This window comes from Microtus oregoni, unplaced genomic scaffold (assembly GCF_018167655.1).
Source record: "Microtus oregoni isolate MIOR12 unplaced genomic scaffold, Mior012 000010F_ref0000083, whole genome shotgun sequence".
Classification (NCBI taxonomy): Eukaryota; Metazoa; Chordata; class Mammalia; order Rodentia; family Cricetidae; genus Microtus; species Microtus oregoni.
Window position 1 is genome coordinate 3,879,117 of NW_024543069.1, and position 11,947 is coordinate 3,891,063.

The window sequence follows — 11,947 nt, forward strand, 5'->3', positions numbered from 1 at the left end:
GACAATGTATGCTTGAAGGAGTTAACATCGTTGCCATTTAATTATCATAAATAATGTTAATACACAAAACATTTAAAATTTTTAAGTTACACAGGTTTCATGTACTTTTAACTTGGAAACAAGTTTGTCAATATTAATTCATTGGCTACTAACTAGTTTGTTTCTATATCACCATAATATTTTACTTAGTAATTATTTCCAAAGAGATAACACTGAAAGTTAGACTTACTAAATCGGCATGTAGATTTCAATGTACATAAAAATACAAAGTTTAGTAAGAAAAAACATTTCTAGTATTTTCAATGATCCCTTGTCAAAGCTCCATTTATGTTTTTCAACTTGTTCCTGTTTAGTAAATTTGTTTTAGTTAATTGTGTTGTTTTTAACAATTTTTCAGTGGGGCCAGACATGGTGACACTCACCGATAATCCCAGCACCTGGGAATCAGGGGCAGGCAGACCTCTGTGAGTTCAAAGCCAACCTGATCTACAGAGTAAACTCTACACCAGAGCTACACAGTGAGACCCTGTCTCAAATTAAACAAACAAACAAATAAAACTTATCTTTTTTTAAAAAAAGGGAGGGGAGGGAAAGCTAGAGAAATGGCTCAGAAAAAAATGCTAGAGCTCTGATTGTTCTTCCAGAGGTCTTGAGTTCAATTCCCAGCACCCACATGTTAGCTCACAGCTGTCTGTAGCTGTTGTCCAGTGAATTCCAATGCCCCCTTGTGGTGTGCAGATGTACATGCAACAGAAGCACCCATATGCATAATAAATCTAAACAATTTTCAGTGAATATTTGTAGAACATAAAGATTTTCTATTCTCACCAGTTACTGTTAATTTTTAACCTATATTTTATTAACATGTGGTTCTGTTAAAGCCCCTTGTACCTTCAGCAAGCAAGTATCCAAATTTTTCTCATACAAGAACTAATGTTGAGATATTTATATTCATTTAAAATTAAGGACTATGTTCATTTATTTATCTATTTGGCTGATAAAACTTTCTTTAGGCAGGACTTATGGATTAAAAAATTACAAAAACACCAGTCTTGGAGAAATAGCTCAAAAGTGAAGAGTGCCTCCAAAGAGTGCATCCAGCTCTTCCAGGGAATCCTAGCATGGTTCCCAGAACCGGCATCAGGCAGTTCCAACCACCTGTAACTCCACCTGCAGGGGATCCAACAGCTTCTTCGGGTCTCCATTGATAGTGGCATACATTTACACAGACAGACAGACACACAGACACACAGACACACACACACACACACACACACACGCATACACGTGCATAAAAAGATAGTCTTTAAAATCTCCCAAAATTATCCGTGAAGACGGCTCTTGAGTGAAGAACTTATTTTCGTGCAGAATAATTTCATTTTGCTTCAGTTTCTTAGTTGATGCTAATAATTCGTAGACAACATAGTGAGGCTGAAGAAAGCCACAGATATCAAAATCGGTTCACCTCGACTGGCTGATTTCTCCACAGGACACAATGTCTTTTCGTTATTTTCACATATTAAGCTACAGACATTTTAGTGCTATGTTAATATTTTTCAAGCAACTCTGGTATATGTTTAAAGCAATGTTTTATGATATCAGAATCATGGTACTATTTTTTCCTAATGGGTTATAGATCCATAATTGTTGAGTGAATGAGTTCATGAATAACTGAATTAAACCTTAACTGAAAGGTGATATTAAAGCAAAAGGTTCGCAGATACCCCACTTATAAAAAGAAACTCTGCAATGCTTTAAATTTCTTCTCTATCACATATTGCCCTTCATATGTCTGTTGAGTTTAGTGCCTTCATGTCTAAGCTTAGGGCTTTGTTATTTACTTGCATAAAAACACATTCTGAGTCAGATCTTAAAAGTCCAAGTGGAGAGCACCAAGTTCTTGGCTGCCAATAGGACATGCTGCAACGCTGAGTAAATTCACAATGAGAATCTGTTCAGACCATTGATCCCCACAAGGACAAAATGAGAAGCTCTTAAGAGAATTCTTCCTGGCAGTATTTCAGTTTTTGCGGATGGAAGCGTGAGTTGAATAGCAAGCTTAGGAGAAAAGACAGGACCAGAAGTCTAGTGCATGGAGCCCACGCAATAGTAGTTTTCAGAGGTTGAGAATCGGTGCTGCCTTGTGCGAGTGCTTAAGATTTGCTTGTGGTGTTTATTCAGCTTGTAGTCTTGTACTGCTTGGTGGGCTGGTGTGTGTGTGTGTGCCTGGTCTGTGTGGGCTTGTGTGTGTGTCTGTGTATGCCTGGTCTGTGTGAGCTTGTGTGTGTGTGTCTGTATGTGTCTGTGTGTTCATATGCCTGTATATGCCTGGTCTGTGTGTACGTGTGTTTTGGGGTGGGGGTGGCACAGGGTGTAGGGAAAGAAGACCCATTTTCAAATGCCAAAACGACTGAGATGGGACTTTTTTTTTCAACCGTTCCTTATTGTACAGCAGAAAGCTGTCTGCATTTGTGTGGCTTGTGGTGCAGATTAGGGATCAGATGAAAATAAAAAGGAGCAAGGTGCTCACAGTCCTCATAGGGTAATAAATACAGCAGCCTCTGGGCCCTGGAGAGTGAGCTATCCATGGACCCATGGCTGTTGATGGATGAAGGCCAGCAGCCTCTGGGCCCTGGAGAGTGAGCTATCCATGGACCCCATGGCTGTTGATGGATGAAGGCCAGCAGCCTCTGGGCCCTGGAGAGTGAGCTATCCATGGATCCCATGGCTGTTGATGGCTGAAGGCTGAGCTAAGACACAAGGACACTGACACTGAGGGAGTTATGGGGCAAGCCCACTGCTGCAAGGAAGAGACTCACAAAGGGGGACATCAGAGGGTCGAGGAAAGCCACCAGCTATGGTAAACTATAGTGTCTGTCATCTTTCAGATATGTGGGAACACTGAACATCACTACTTTAAAAGAAATGTCAACATTATCAGGGCAAAATGAAATCACTCTTGTCAACCTTAATCTTAAAAGCAAACAATGCCTTGTTGTTGTGAAAGGCTTCTGTATGGTTGACTGATCCTACTAAAGACTGTCAGAACCTTCAACTCCACAGACAACACCTCCTACAGATAGTAGTCCAGCAGGACATCGAGCTAGCGTCCCCTGCTCAGGCTGGAAATGACACCACTCTTTATCAATGACAGACTGAAGATTGTTGTTTGAAAATGCCGCATGTTTCTCCTTTGCCCCCCATGGCCTTGCATATGTCCATAATTTACTCTAACATACATGTTTCCATGGCAATGGTCTGCTATTATCAAACAATTTCCTTTTTGTTTTTGGAGAATCTCACCGTTTTAAATAATTCAAGTCATCAATATAACTATGCACCACTGCATTTTATATAGAGCTATTCGAGTTACTCTACAGCAAGAGAAACGTGATTGTTTATTCTCAAACAGAACTCATCATCTTGAACAAACTGTCTTTGTTGTTAGGTTAATGTCCTAAGCCATATGTCATTCCAGATGTTCTAGCGAGACACATGGTCTGGGCGGATACTAATTGGAACTGCGGCTAATATTCTGGGTCTGGAATAGTGCTCTCTCCTCTGCTAATGTTTATTTTAATCTTTCTCTATCCTTATGAAATCTCTGTGTTTTATATATTCACATTTTATGAGAGAAAATGAAGGTCTAGAAAACTTAATTACTTTTCCCAGGATATTTACTTCAGTGATTAATGACTACAAACAAAATTGGATCCGGCCAGGCTAACCTAGAACTGGTGCTCTTAACTCACAGTCTAAGTAGGCAGCAGCATGGCGCTCCCTCCCTGGGGGGTGTTTCACAGCCTAATCCCTAACCCCTGGGAAATACATTACCTTATTTTTTAAATTAATTAAATTAATGATTTCAAAACGCAGGAAATATCCTCCCTGATTCAGGAGGAACCAATGTAATCACAAGAAAACTGTGGGAGGGGTCAGACACAGTGAGAGTGAGCCCAGAGGTTGGAGTCCTGCAGAGCCGTAGCCTAGATCTGATTGGCTTTTATAGATTCTTCTTTCTATCCTTCAGACTTGCGGTCTTGTCAACCCATTTTAGACAAAGCCAATAACAGACCCAAGACTTTATTCTCCCCGTATCGAGCTTGTTGAGCCAATGACTTACAGGAGCATGCGTGCCTCCAGCCAACGCATCACTAAAAAAGTCCACCCCAGAGTGAACAATGGCTTACAAAAGTGCCACCGTTACAGTTCGCTACATCACTTGCAAAGAGCAACACCAAAGGTTTTCTCATCTCCTAGCAATTGCCTGCTGCTTGTATGGTATTGAGGAGGAGTCTCATGGGCCGCAATTTCCTTGTGGGTCTGTAGCCTCCCCCACACTCTAGTTGGTAATATGTCAAGCTAGAGTTACACAATGTCTCATTCTGTGAATTAACTGTTCCAGAATAAACGCGCGTTGTTTGTAAATAACCGTGTTTCAACATGCTGTGGGCACATAAGAAATTATGTCACTCCCGTGGTACATCTTCTTTCATATAGCTGACTTTTAAGTCAAGATCTGGTCCTTGTAATGGAATTAAGATGAAGGTGAGTTGTTTTATATTAAGAGATCTGGTTTCCTTTGGTATGTATTACCTGTAGTGGGTTGGCAAAAACAATTATGAACCGTGCACAGCCGAAGATGGATGCCCCAACGGTACAGAGGAACTTTGGGTGACTGTCCAGGCAGCGAGATGTCTCTGTCATTTCTAGAATTTGGAAGTTGCTTATTTCTTGTTTGCTTAGGTAATATTATATCCTTCTGGAGTCTTTGATGGAGTTGAAGAATAGAGAGATAGTTATAGTTGTTTTCCTTTGTTATGATAAAAGATAAAATAGATATAAATATTGTAACTGTAATTCTTACTTGATAACTGTTTTGTTATATGTAATTTTGCTTTGTTAAAGTTAAAGCCTTCTTTTTTTTGTTTAAACAGAAAAAGGGAAAATGATGTGGGAGTGTCATATCAATCTGTTGCTTTCATTGGTTAATTAATAAAGAAACTGCTTGGCCTGATAGTGATAGGTTAGAACATAGGTGGGTGCAGTAAACAGAACAGAATGCTGGGAGGAAGAGGAAGTAAGCTCAGACTCCATAGCTCTCCTCTCTGAGGCAGATGCGATGAAGCTCCCACCCAAGATAGACGTAGGCTAGAATCTCCCTGGTAAGTCATCACCTCGTGGTGCTACACACATTAATAGAAATGGGCCAAGCAATGTTTATATGAATACATTTTGTGTGTTGTTATTTTGGGGCATAAGCTAGCCAGGCGGCCGGGAGCTGGGTGGCAGGAACGAAGCCTGCAGCTCCTCTCTACATCCCTCCCTTGTCTCCTCTGGGAAGCTAGCTTTGTCTGGAAGGGGAAGAAGCCTGCTGACCTGCATGCCTCACTGAGCTCCAGAAGATGGCAGCAAAGGATTTGCACCCACATAGACAGCAATAATTATGACTACTTGGAATGAAAATAATTTAAACTTTTAAATACTTAAAGTAATTCCTTGATTCTTTTTACACGATCAGACTTTTCTTTATACTATAACGTTAAAATATTAAGTAATAAATTATAAAACCGTTATAATTTATTACTTAATGTGATAAGAAAACATTTAAAATTCTTTTTAAAAGTTTTGCAGCAGCAGCTTACCCAAATCAACTCCCTACTACCCCAAATAAAACTACAATAGTGTTAATAGTTACAATTATTTTCCATAAATTTTTAAGACAAAAAAATATTTACCTGATATAGTCTTCTCTAATCCAGTCATGTCACTCAAATATCTTTGCATATTAATTAAAACTGGATTGTACCTCCTTCAGTAGTCACACAACCACATATCCATTTCTGGGTCATTATTGATTACCCTTTGGATAGTTTCAAGCTTTCATGAGAGTTTTTGAGTAAATATAAAGTCCTCCACTATGAATTTAGAATAGAATGCTGTCCAGAAAGTGAGTGGAGCCATGGTATTTATTACCACATATGCTTCCCAAACACTTGCAATCTTATACACTCTTTGTGAATACCACAACAATAGTGTTTACCTAGATTTATCAGTTAGATACTCTTATCACTCCCTAGAAAATGCAATTTATTTCCTAAACTTTTCTTCTCCTTTTTTTGTGCAACCCAATTCATTTCTGCTTCAGACATGATGCTACAGATATCCATAAATTAAAAGCTGAATATCAAATAAAGACTTAAATACTATTTCCTCCAATTTCTAAAACTAAACATTCAAAGACAAAGGGAGGAGAAATCATTCAGAGACAGGAAAGGTGTCTTCTGTAGGAGAAAACAAAGTAGTTTGAATTTGCTTTTTTTCTGTAACAATTACTCACAGGAATCCCTGAATATAGTTCTGCAGAGGAAACACACGAGGTCGTGGGAACTAAAAATAACATAAATTAAAGTGCTTCATGTTTAGAACAGGCCGTGATAGATGTTAAGGGGCCACCAAATAGTTTACGTTACTTCAAAGACGTTAGTTGCCTAATCATGCGTTCAATTTCAGATATTTTATACACATGTGCTCTGTAGCCAGCCCAAGAGTAAACTTTGATAGAAGTTTTCTATTAAGTGAGCTACTTAGCCTCGGAATGAACTTTTCTGGACTGCCAGTAAATATTTTAAGGTGAGGCTTTTAATCTTTGGATTTGCTCCAGATGTCAACCGTGCTTCTCACTGCATGGCATGTAAGCACTTCACAGCTGGCTACATTCTTCTGTCACCGAGTGGAAGAATTGTTCCCTGTAGAGCTGTGTGAAGACTGGTCCACTCCACTATACGCGGCAATGTCTACCTTTCTACAATAATGTGTTTCCCCTCTAAAAGTCAGCATTGTATGTTAACCAAGATGTCTCCTCTGCTAACTGCCAGCCGCTCCTCATGAGCTGAAGAAAGAATTACATCTTATAACTATTGTGGATTCTGTTTTGTCTTGAATCTTGGAAAAACGTATCTTGAATTTGTAGGGGTTAAATCCAAAGTGGCTGTATTTGAAAATGTGTAGACACTTCAATTTAGAGGACTTGATTTTAATATCTCAGCCTATGGGAGGTCTGGGCACAGTTTGAAAAGGTGAAGTGTCACTATGTCACCTGAAGCGAGGTAACACACGTTAATGAAGAGATGTGTGCAACTGCCTTCCAACACCAGCCTGAAGGGTCACAGTTGGCATGTTTTAGACAATTTCCAGACAAAATCAAGAGCACTAGAGCACTATTTGCTCCATTTGTAGAGTTATGTTGCCAGGTAGAAACGACTGGACCTATTGCACTTTCTCCATGCAGTTAAACTAGCGTACCTTGGCTGTAGTGTGATTTAGGAGGAATCTTTTCGGAAGCAGTATGGGAAAGAATCGCTTGAGTACACTGGTGACTCAGCCTCCATCACCCGGCCCAAGGGTCTCATTGCTGGGCTGCTCTACCTACTTTTATTGTCCATGTTTAGCTAAAATCCTTTTCATCTTCTGTATACTGACATCAGCTCCCTCTACAGTCCCAGGAAAGAAGGTTAAGTGATGGAGGAAGGTCATTGGCTAATAAAGGAACTGCCCTGGCCCATTTTATTGGTTAGAGGATAGGTGGGAGGAGTAAACAGAACAGAACGCTGGGAGGAAGAGGAAGTGAGCTCAGAGACTCCACAGCTCTCTCGGGAGCAGACGCCTCAGAGAGAGACGCCATGCCCTGCTCCCTGGCAGACACAAGCGATGAAGGTCGACCCAGGATGGACATAGGCTAGAATCTTCCTTCAGCAAATCCTACTGGCGTGGGCCACCACAACCGGCCAAGTAACTTTGTAACAGACCAAATCTGACGCTGTGGCAGCTTTTGTTGCAAAACCGCAAGTACTTGAGCTTCTGCTAATTCAGGCAGTGGGGTTCCGCTGCAAAACTTAGCCAAGGCAGGCAGAATGGGCCTGTGTCGCCGAGTGGGTCTCGGACTCGGCACTGGGGCCGGAGTCACGAGCTGAAAAACAGCACCCGGGAGGGTGCTGTGTTAGGTAGCGGGCTACCCGCTTGAGTCAGGGGCTCTTTTCCCTTCGCTTTTTCCTGCTGTTCTAAGAGTCTAGCCTCTTGCCTGAATAAGCATTTCCATTTCAATTGCGGTCCACTCTCGAGTACCGCAGAGCTCAGCTGGAGCCAGTCTGAGGGGGTTGTTCTGCTTGTCGTGGCCCAAGATCTTAGCATCTCTTTAACAAAAGAGGCTTGCATCCCAAAAGTCATGACAGCCTGTTTTATTTCCTTGAGATCATCCATACTCCCAGCTCCCAGGCAGACACACGCCATGAAGCTCCGACCCAGGATGGACTAGGCTAGAATCTTCCTGGTAAGCGCACCTTGGGGTGCTACACACAGATGATTAAAAATGGGCTAAATTAATATGTGAGAATTAGCCAGTAAGGGCTAGGGCTAAAGGGCCAAGCAGTGATTAAATGAATACAGTTTGTGTGTTGTTATTTCGGGGCATAAGCTAGCAGAGCAGGCGGCCGGGGTGCTGGGAACGCAGCCCCGCTGCCCTATTACCACAGTTAAGTCTCCTCTTGCTTAACCAAACCTCCATTTTAAAATCTGTCAAAATCCGGAGTATGCTTTCCGTGGATAACCTAAGCTGATTTTGTCTCACCAGCGTTGTTTCTAAAGTGAACAGTATAGCACAGAAAGGCCAGCCTCTACAGTGTATAATCTTTTTGTGAAATCTGAATTCTGCCCCTAACAGAGACTGAGCTCAAACCATTTCTTTTTCTGTGTGGTAGGTTTTGCTAATAGCTTGAGCTGTGAATGTGTAGGTTATCCAATTATCATATAATCCAACAGATTCTTTGGAATTTAAGGTAAGGTTTTGTGCTTTGATTTGATTTGGGGAATCCACTTCAAATCTTTCCATCTTCATCCAGTTTCTTAAGTGCTATAAACATACTATTTTTTCAGTTTGGTATTCCACTTTAACAGATGTAGGTTAGTAAAATGTTCATATTAAGCCATTACTCAAAACAAATTAGAATATTTAAGTTACTGCTCCTTATTGGTTGTCTCTGATCAGTGCTAACACAAGGCAATCTTGACATTTCTCCAGGTTCAGTCCATCAACTTTAGAAAACAGAACCTAGTTCTGGGCCACTCTCTTCTTGCTTCTTAGCAAGATCGCAGCAGCAGGAGTAGCAGAAGCAGGTGTTTAGGTTTGGTTCTCTTGCCCTTCAGCAGTTTTGGTGAAACACATTTACACTACTTAGGAGATGAGGTGATGGTTATTTAAAGAGCTGTCTATCTCTGTCTATGTCTGTATGTGCCCATGCGTGTGCAGGGGTCGGCAGGATCCTTCAGAACTGGAGCTGCAGGTGGTTGGCAGTCACCTATTATGGGTGTAGGAGCATAAGTTGAGTGCTAGGCAAGAAAAGTATGAACTCCAACCACCAAGATTTTTTTATTTTGTCTTGTCTTGTTTAGGTTTGGTTGTTGTTTTTCTTTTCTTTTCTTTTTTCAACAGAGTCAGTAATCTCTTAAGTAGTCAGTAATCTCCTGACTACTTTAAAAAAACCCAGAAAATACACAAGACATGTTAATTTCATATTGCCTCCATAGGAACCAATGCTAGATGTTTTACTTTAATTGGCAATTAATTATTGCTGCTTTCTGTGAGTTACCAAAGCTTAAAGTCCCTTTTAAACATTTCTTTATTACATAAAAACAAATCTCAAAATTTTTATTGAGGCGTTGTCTTAGAGTTTTCATTGCTGTGAAGAGACACAATGACCATGGCAACTCTGAAAAAGAAAACTTTCAATTAGGATGGTGGCCTTACAATGTCAGAGGCTCCGTCCATCATCGTCATGATGCAGAGGATGGCAACAAGCAGGCAGACATAGAGCTGGAGCTGAGAGTCCTATACCTTGCTGGCAACAGGAAGTCAACTGACTATCACACCGAGGAAAGTTTGTGCAAAAGGGACCACAAAGCCCACCCCCACAGTGACACATTTCCTTCAACAAGGCCACACCTCCTAATAGTGCCACTTTCTGTGGAGGCCATTTTCTTTCAAATCACCACATTCTACTCTCTGGCCCCAAAGGGTTTATCACCATATCATAATGCATAAAAAGAAAGAAAATGCTTTAAGTCCAATTTCAGAAGTTCCCATAGTCTATTGTAGTCTCAAACTTGTTTCAAAGTCTACAGTCTCCTCGGAGAGATGTGGCAATCTCTTAACTATATTCCCTCTGTAAAAATCAAAATCAACAAGCAGGCCACATACGTCCGACATATAATGGCACAAGATACACTTTACCTTTTCGGAACACAGGGGAGGGAGCCTAGTGAGGAAATACTGGACCAAAGAAAGAATGAAAATCAGCTCTGCCCTCTACAAACTCTGCAGCTCCATGTATGATGTCGAAATGCTCTTCAGATCCACAGCTCTGCTCAGATTTGTTGACTGCTATACACTTCTCTCTCTTGGACTGGTTCCACTCCCTGTTAGCAGCTCTCCTCAGCAGATGCCATGACTCTGACATCTCTAACATTTTGGGTTCTCTAAGGTAATCCAGGCTTCAATTTCACAGTTTCACTTAATTGCCTTCTACTTCGCCTCCACTCAGGGAGACCCTGACACATTCCTGGCTTCCACGGCTTTATTCCATAACTCCTTTATTCTATCCTTCAACTCTGAAAGAACTACGTGGCCAGAGCTGTCAAGTTCTGCTTCTCAATGGGGCTGGAACATGGACCCCTTGTTCAACTACATCTTCACCGGCTTCCTGTCCTTCACTGCCTAAGCTTGGCTGCCCCGAAGCTTGCTCTGCAGACCAGGCTGGCCTCAAACTCAGAGATCTGCCAGCCTCTGCCTTCCCAGCACTAGGATTAAAGGTGAGCCCCTTTAATCAGTTCCTTTTCACAAGTTGGAAACTTAGCTGGGTGTGGGATCTTGTCCTGAGGTCACCACTCTCTATATTCCATTTCTCAATCTGTTTATCTCCTTGAACATAGGATTTAGCTCCACTAACTACACAGCAGAGTCTATACCAGATTGTTTTGAGATTTCCTCTGCCAATGTAATCAATACAAAACTCTTCACTTTAGCCTCAGGCAGACACGTTGGACACAGGCAAAAGGCAGCCACGCTCATTAGCAAAATATCACAAGAACAATTTCTAGGCAACATACTAAAATTCTTCTCTGAAACCTCTTGAGCCAGTTCCCGACATTTCAAATCATTGTCAGCACCACTGCCTTCCATGTTCCTACTAGGATGTCCCATTAAGCACGGCTTAAAGCACTCCACTGCTTTTGTAACCTAAAGTACCAAAGTCTGAATTCCTCCAAACAAAAGCATGGTCAGGCTATCACAACAATACCCCCGTCCCTGATACCAATTTCTGTTTTAGTTAGGGTTTTTATTTCTGTGAAAAGACACCATGACCACAGAAACACTCAAAGGAAACATTTAATGGGGTGGTTCAGTCCATTATCATCATGATGGGGAGTATGGCAGTGTGCAGGAGGACACGGCGCTGGAGCTGAGTGTACTGCACCTTGCAGGCAACCGGAAGTCAACTGACTGTCACACTGAGCAAAGTGAGCAAAAGAGACCTCAAATCCCGCCCCCACAGTGACACACTTCCTCATATAAGGTCACACCTCCTAGTAGTGCCAATCCCTTTGGGGGCTTTTTCTTTCCAATCATGAGAGATGATTTCTGGGAAGTAGAATCACTCTACTGAAGACACCCCAGTGACCCCAGTGACTCACATGTCCTCACTAGATGAAACCGGTTTAAAAACTAAAATGGCTGAGAGGCTAACTGCACATTTCAAAATCCAAGAGTTCCCGAGACACAAAACAAAACAGGAAACTTCCCATTAAAGAAAAGGGAAACTGAGGGGATGGAATGGGAAAATTTCTCAGTAGAAAAATGGTAAGGAGAAAGAATTAAAGGGGAAATTTTCCCAAT